We start from the raw sequence: 7987 nt of genomic DNA, 5'->3' as shown, positions 1-7987 counted from the left end.
GAAACGGGGAGGAGGCTAAGGGACGGATGAGAAGAATGGAGATATGTTATGTGTATGTACCAAAGGTGATCACTACACCACTGCAACTCTCTCAGCCCCTGGAGCCTCGTCCCCAACTGACCTTTTTCCTCTGTCTACAGTTTTCTGGGTCCCCCAAGAATGTCCTGCTTAACCCAGGCTCCCTTTTCCTCTTCCCCTCTTGTCCCTCAAAGAGCCCCTCAGGTAGTCACTGCCCTGCAGCCCCAGTGACAAGAGACAATACTGACCCCCCAGCGCCATGGCCCAGATTCTTCAATTCATTTTCGGAACAATTTCCAGGTAACAGCCTTTGAATACACCATTCAACATTGAGAAAGACTCCCCAAAGACTCCTCAGGCACCTGGACCAGTCATTCCAACCTATAAGACCCCCTGAAAACCCGACTCTGGCGAAGACCACCTGGACACAACGTGACCCCGAGGTCACCGCTGAGAGAAAACAGCCCTGCTCTACTCACAGTGGAGGCTGACTAGTCTACACATGGCAGAAGCCTAAGAACGCTGTTCAAGGGAGGTTATCCCCAGTAAAGGCTGACTGCAATGAATTTTCATCCCTGGTTCTGAGCAACCCTTGCTGAGGCCGCTCCAGCCAACTGGACACAGGCAAAAGGTGCTTGCTGGCCCTAACTGTGTGGGTAGTGTTTAACGGGTCTCATCTGCTTCTGCCTAGCCAACTACCGATCCACTGATACCCCATCTCCCCCAGACCACTTCCACTTAAAGGTCTTAGCCCTGCTGGGCACAGTATGTGGCCCCGGCTGTTAGTCCTTGGGCCCTGGATTTGCTGGGCAGTAATGACATCCCAATCTACACCTGTCCCATGTCCTGAAGCCAGGATTGCCCAATGACCATGGGCAGGGGCCGTGTACCTGGGTTCAGCTCCTACACAGACATGCTGGCCAGTTGCTACCAGAAGGTTACCCAGTGCCAACACACTGGTAGCCATGGTCTCAAGGGTACACTCTTCTGCTTTGGCCAAGTCATAGGCCCAGGGCCAACCTGTTATGACCAATATGGAAAAATCACCTGTTGGACCTACGTGACCCATGCAGGCATCTCCAAGGGGGGCGGGGAGTACAAGAACACAGGGCACACAAAAAAACAAGTGGAGGAGGTCCAGAAACAGCTGACAGCCAGGCGTGGTGATGCAGGCCTATAATCCCAGCACTTGAGAGGCTGAGGCAGGAGGATTATTGAGAGTTGAACAGCCTGGGCTACAAAGTGAGCTCAAGACCAGCCTGACCTGCATAGCGAGACCCTGTCTCAAAAAGACAAAAAAAAGAAAAAAAAGAAAAAAAAAGAAACAGCTGACAAACTTGGGCCAAAAAAACAACCCTACCAGCATATAGACTTGGCCAGCTTCTATCAGATGACCCAGTTTACCACCCTGCCCAAGATTTACAGGCTCCTGAATGCTACCTTTAGTCTGCTTCACAGCGCGGGACACCAGTTCTGTTGGCTGCGCCTGTCCCTCCACAGAAGGGCCTATACAGAAACCCCAGTTCAGCCAATTTGAGCTTCCTGAGAAACCCCTCAGAACTAAACGTGAGCACACTGATAGGGCCGATGGCCAGTGGGGTCCTCCTTGATAGTTCAAGGGCCAATCTGAGGTACCTTCATAGCCCCCAGACTAGTCCAAAAAATAGGTCTCTAGGATCCATACCCTACTCAATCTGTTTACACAGTGAGACACTGCCGAATAATGGGACCCGGTGCAACTCCTCTCTCCCGGGGATATTCTACTTATGTGGGGACACAGCTTACAGCTGCCTACAGGTAAACGGGCTGGGCACCTGTCCCAGGTTTTCCTCACTCCTGAAATCTCCACCTACACAGACCACGAGACAGAGGTGGCCCTACACCATGGCAGCAACTCATGCGGGAAAAGAGCTTTGCTAGCCTTGGTTTTATTTAATTGGCTCAGGAATAGCCCTTGGAGTTGGGACCGGTTTAGGAGGAATCAGGGCATCGGTAACGCTACCCTATTGGCTGCCCCAGGAAATGAAAACATGGAACAGGTGGCTGACTCACTATTCCCCCCAAAGCCAGATGAATTCACTGACAGCTCTAACCTTACAGAACAGGCGTGTCCTAGGCCTTCTCGCCACAGAGAAGGGTGGTACATAGATCTTCCTAAGAATGCTGAAATTAAACCAGTCAAGGGTGGTCACCAAAGATCAGGGCACTGAACGAGAGGTGCCAGTGGAGAAGGGAGGAACTAGAAGGCTGGCCATGGATCCCAGGCCAATGGGCATTATGGCTCCTGCTTCTAGCGGGGCCACTGCTGGCCATCTTGTTACTTGTGACAATAGGGCCATGTTTCCTGAGCATGCTAATGAGATTCAAACAGACCACAGTCACTAGGAAGGCCACTGCCTGGATCATGGCACTCTACCTGTATAGACAGCTGGAAGGTGGTGATCTCTATATGACTGCACAGGGTCTCAAAGGGGGGAATGACGAGAACAAAATGTTGGGAAACTGAAACTTAAAAAATGGTCATCTAGCACAAAACAACTATCTAACCATGCCCCACTTTACACCCCCCAAATCCCTCAGGGCTCTCAGACTTTGGGGTGCCTAGCTCCGCTCGAGTCCACTGGCATAATGCAGTGGTTCCCTCTACCTTTCTGAGTACTGCTTGGTTCTTCAGTGGTGATGGGTTCGGTGGTAAGGGATTCACGGTAACAATGGGATTACTCAAAAAGGGCTGGGGATTTAGGCCTGTGGTAGAACGCTTGCTCAGCATGTGCAAAGCCCTAAATTCAGTCACTACTACCACACACACATATAGAAAAAGTATTTCTTTACTTTTTTACACTTTTCCACTGCTGGGGATGGAACCCAGGGCCTACACTCACAGCCCTCTCTTTATTAGCAGGAAAAATAACCAGCTATTAACATTAATTTAAAAATCTAGAGCTGGGGATACAGTTCCGCAGTGCAGTGCCTGCCTGGCAAGCGTGAGGTCCTGAGTTCGATTCCCAATACAGAAAAAAAAAAGTAACTTATTATGTTTAAATGTGGCTTACAGTGACTAAGGAATAACACATGATGCATTAGGGAACTATATGATGAAAATTACAATTACAAGGATATAGAAAGACTTGAATAAATATCTCTAGATTTTTTTTTTTTTTTTTTGGTACCAGGAATCCAATTCAGGACCTTGCAGTTGCCAGGCAGGTGCTGTGCTGCTGAGCTACGTCCCTAGCCCTAAACATGTTAATTTTGAATGGTATTATAGAACCTCTAAATAAATTTTTTAGGCAAAGCAGTTTTTTTTTCAAAGCAGATTTTTATAAAGTAATTTCAAAGTCATGGAATATAGAACTAAGAAAATATTTTAAGGGGATGGGGAGATAGCTCAGCAACACAGCACCTGCCTGGCAAGCGCGAGGTCATGAGTTTGATTCCCAGTACCAGAAAAAAAACAAACCAAAAAAAAAAACAGAAAATATTTTAAGAGAATAAACTAGGATGGAACAGACCAGAAATTAGCAAGGAACAGCCACTGTGCCATATGTGGCTACTGCCACCACATCAAAATGGCTACACTCATTTGTTTATGAATCACCAACAGCTAATTTGCCAGGCTGAGTAGCTGTAACAGAGACTATGTGGCCCAAAAGTCTAAAATATTCACTATCTTTACAGAAAATGATTACCGCAGTCATTGCAGATAGCCACTGTCATTGTACATGCTATACTCTGGTTTCTCTTCAGATCATATAAATCTTTTGCCTTTTAATTGTATATGCTTTAATTTCTTCAACACTTGTTTATTCTCATCTAGAGGCTGCCAAACTCCAAGGGATCATGCAACTAGAACCAACTACAGATGTGCCAGATTCCTTTACAGGGATGCACTACACTGACCTTGTAAAAAGGGAGTTCATAATGGCTAAACTACAACGTAACTTTTATCCAAGGCTTACTAGATTAGTTCTCCAATCGCTTCTCGGCCTTTTGGCTAAGATCAAGTGTAGATTAGTTCTTAGTTCGCTGGAGAAGGCCCCTGACCGCAGTCTCCCCCACGCCCACCCTTCTCAGCTCGAAACTGCACCCATTCTCCCCCAACCACAGTCAGGGATACCTCTTCAGAGGGGCGAATATTATAAACAGCTAAGTTAGACAGAAATTAATATGCAGTCAGAGCTGGGCCCAGGGACAAGTCAGGGCAAAACATGAGAACCATCACAGCTGTGGCTCTATGTGCCACTGAACAGCGCAAGGCCTCAAGATTAAAATCACAATGGCTAGGCCGGGCGTAGTGGTGCACGACTGTAATCCCAGCACTTGGGAGGCTGAGGCAGGAGGATCATTGTGAGTTCGAGACCAGCCTGGGCTACAAAGTGAGCTCAAGGCCAGCCTGAACTGCATAGCAAGACCCTGTCTCAAAAAGACAAAAAAATAAAGAAAGAAAGAAAAGAAAGTCACAATGGCTAGACTTACATATTTCCCTAAGGGATGAATGGGAATTTGGGATTATACTGTAATTGCTACCACCCAGTCCATTAAGTTCAGATAGACATCAGTCACTAGGTGAGGGACCGAAGGAGCTAGACGCAGCTCTTCCCAAAAATGCCTTTGTTCTTTCCATGTACTCTTGTTATGTGACCCACTTCCCTACTAGATTAATAGGCCAGGGATACGGTTCAGTGGCAGAAGTGCCTGCCTGGCAAGTGCAAGGTCCTGAGTTTGATTCCAGTTACCAAAAAAAAAAAAAAAAAAAAAAACCCTACTGGATTAATATTACCTTAGCAGCTATACTTGTAGTAATCTTATTGGTGGATTATAGCTTGACTCATGCTGTACTGACCTCATGATTTTGCTCTATAAAATATTCTTAGAGAAATGACCTTGGTGACAACACACTTTCAGGTCCCCTCCTATCTCTCAGGTAAATCTTTCCTACTCTTAACCTCCACTCTTCCTTAGCATGCATTCTTTGATTACAGGAGACAAGAACTCAGCATATTGATGGGGATATACCTCAGCAGCACAGTACCTGCCTGGCAAGCGCGAGGTCGTGGGTTCAATTCCTGGTACAAAAAAAAAAAAAGGAGAACTCAGCATATCTGACATCTAGCAGGTTGGAAGTTATTTTCTTCTGTATCATTATCAAGTAGTGGGATACAAACCAGAGACATCACTGCCACAGCCCAGGCTACAGTTATTGTGGCAAATTTATAAGACTTTCATATAAGTATAGCCAGGCGTGGTGGTGCACATCCATAATCCCAGCACTCAGGAGGCTGAGGCAGGAGGATCGTTGTGAGTTCGAGACCAGCCTGGGCTACAAAGTGAGCTCAAGGCCAGCCTGAACTGCATAGCAAGACCCTGTCTCAAAAAGACACACACACAAAAAACCTTTCATATAAGTATATAAAAATAGTTTTGCTAGATGCAAAAGCACATTCTGACACAAAACAGTACTACAGCGGAAAAAAATCAGGTGACCAAGGAATTAAAAGATAACAAGTAGGAACTAAATGTCATGCTTTATGCCTGGATGGCCGCAAAAGCCTCTCACACATGTGGAAGGTGACTGGATTGGTGCTGGGAAGGAGAGCCTGGCTAGAAAAGGCTCAGGGAGGCATAACCTGGAGGGCTCCATCTCCTGCCCTGGTTCTTTCCTTCACTCTCTGCTTCCTGTCTGCTTAGAAGTGAGCAGCTTCTCCTCTGCTGAGCCATTTCTTCTTTGGAGGTGGCCAACCATGGGCTGAAACATGACCCAACATAAACTTTCCCTCCTTTAAGTTGCAGGTGTCAGGTATTTTGTCCCAGTGATGTGGAAAGTGACTGAGACACTTAGATACTCTCTAACATTCATGCCTCAGGAAAGTTAGAACAGCACAGACAAAACATCCTTTGAAATTAATACGTTGCCGGGCGTGGTGGCGCATGCCTGTAATCCCAGCACTGGGGAGGCTGAGGCAGGAGGATCGTTGGGAGTTCAAGACCAGCTGGGGCTACAAAGCAAGCTCAACGACAGCCTGAACTACATAGCAAGACCCTGTCTCAAAAAGACAAAAAAAAAAAAAAAAAAAAAAGAAAAGAAAAGAAATTAATACATAAAGCTGGGCGTGGTAGCACATGCCTGTAATCCCAGCACTCCCAGCACTGAGGAGGCTGAGGCAGGAGGATCGTTGTGAGTTCGAGACCAGCCTGGGCTACAAATGACCTCAAGGCCAGCCTGAACTGCATAGCGAGACCGTCTCAAAAGAACAAAAAAAAATAAACAAATTAATACGTAAGATGGGCATGTGCACACTGGTGAAGAAATGCTGCAAACACATGTGTCCAGGACTGCCTTATAGGACACTCTTCTCTAGAATTATGGGCGGGGCAGTTTATTCTAGATGGGAATGTGAGTGTGGCCATTAACTGACTCAGTGGTGATTTTTAGAGTATTACCTGTCCTGGGGCTGGGGATTTAGCTCAGCGGCAAAGCGCCTGCCTGGCAAGCGCAAGGTCGTGAGTTCGGTTCCTGGTACCGGAGAAAAACCAAAACCAAAAAAAAAAAAAAAGAATATTACCTGTCCTGTCATCCAGAGTGTAGCAGATCTACTACAAGCTATCCAAATGTAAGTCACCACAAGACGCAACATGTGAATAACCAAGCAGAGTCCAATTAAGCCAATAAGATTCTTTATACCAAGGAACAAAGTTTGTGAGATGCAAAAAGAGTGCAGCTTGTAGCAGAGCGAGTTGAATATTAATGGTCAGGAGGGGGAGAACATGAAATACATTCGAGACACTGGGGCAACAGGCGTAGTTTATTTATGAACTGAAAATTTTAGGGAAGCAGAAGGTGAACACAGCTAGGAGGGAAACTAAAGCTTGAGTAGACAATGAGGAGGGCGGAGAAGCAGAGACACAAAGGCAGGAAGACATGGTACGGCTGTTATATGAGATGCGTGATGCAAACCCTCGCTGCTGACATTTCCAGATCTGTCTTGGAACCACTCCCATTCTCAGAGAGGAAACTGCACTTCATTTTCTTTACATTTTAACTGTCTCTATTCCAACAGTTTTCCTATTTGGACTCGTAGGAAACCCTTGTCTACTTCCGAGGATGGCCATGCCTAACTGTGGGTGGTCTGAATTGTCTGGCTGGCCTAAGACAAGTCTCTTTTTTTGACAATGCAGGAAGCTACCAAACCAGAAACTGCTAACTGGATTGTAGCCACAAATGAAGCGCACCAAGAATGTGAGTTTTTTTGAAACTCGTTGAAGTGTCACAGTAGGGAGTAAGGAAATGAGAGTGACCCCCACCCCTATATAATGGGACAGAATGATAATAGCACCCTTCACTCCATGACAAAGCTGCTAATTAAGCAGTTAAAGCTGTCACAGATAATACTGTGAGACCTGGCAGCTATATAACAGACTGACTTCAAATTTGTTGTCAACGACAAGTAGTAAAAATTTTAGGCTTTTGCATGTGGTTTCAGTCCTAGTTACTCCATTCTGCTACAGTAGCATAAGATACCTGCACTCAACCAGGTGCTGTGGCGCACACCTGTAATCCCACCACTCAGGTAGCTGAAACAGGAGGATCACTGAGAGGTGGAGGCCTCCTGGGTTACATAGTGAGTTCAAAGCTAGCCTGAACTACATAGTGAAACCTTGTCTCAAAGCAAAACAAAACAAAACAACAATAAAAATATCTACACATACATACATGAATGAATGTTCCAGTAAAACTTTATGAACACTGGAATTTAAAATAATATTTCTATGTGTCATGACATACAATTCTTATTTCTTTCAACCATTAAAAAATACAGGGGCACCTAAGAGGCCCCCTGGGCCATGTGCTGAATGCAAAGGTGACCACTGGAGATCGGTCTGCCCTCTGAAGCAGAGGCCCCAGGAATGAGGGGGCCTGGGGCATACTCTGCCTTCTCCCTCTGGCCAGACTGTCATCTCCATGGAGGAG

The sequence above is a fragment of the Chinchilla lanigera genome, unplaced genomic scaffold (genome assembly GCF_000276665.1).
Source record: "Chinchilla lanigera isolate Chin_1 unplaced genomic scaffold, ChiLan1.0 scaffold00190, whole genome shotgun sequence".
In the NCBI taxonomy this organism is placed as follows: Eukaryota; Metazoa; Chordata; class Mammalia; order Rodentia; family Chinchillidae; genus Chinchilla; species Chinchilla lanigera.
Note: the sequence above shows the minus strand (reverse complement) of the source record.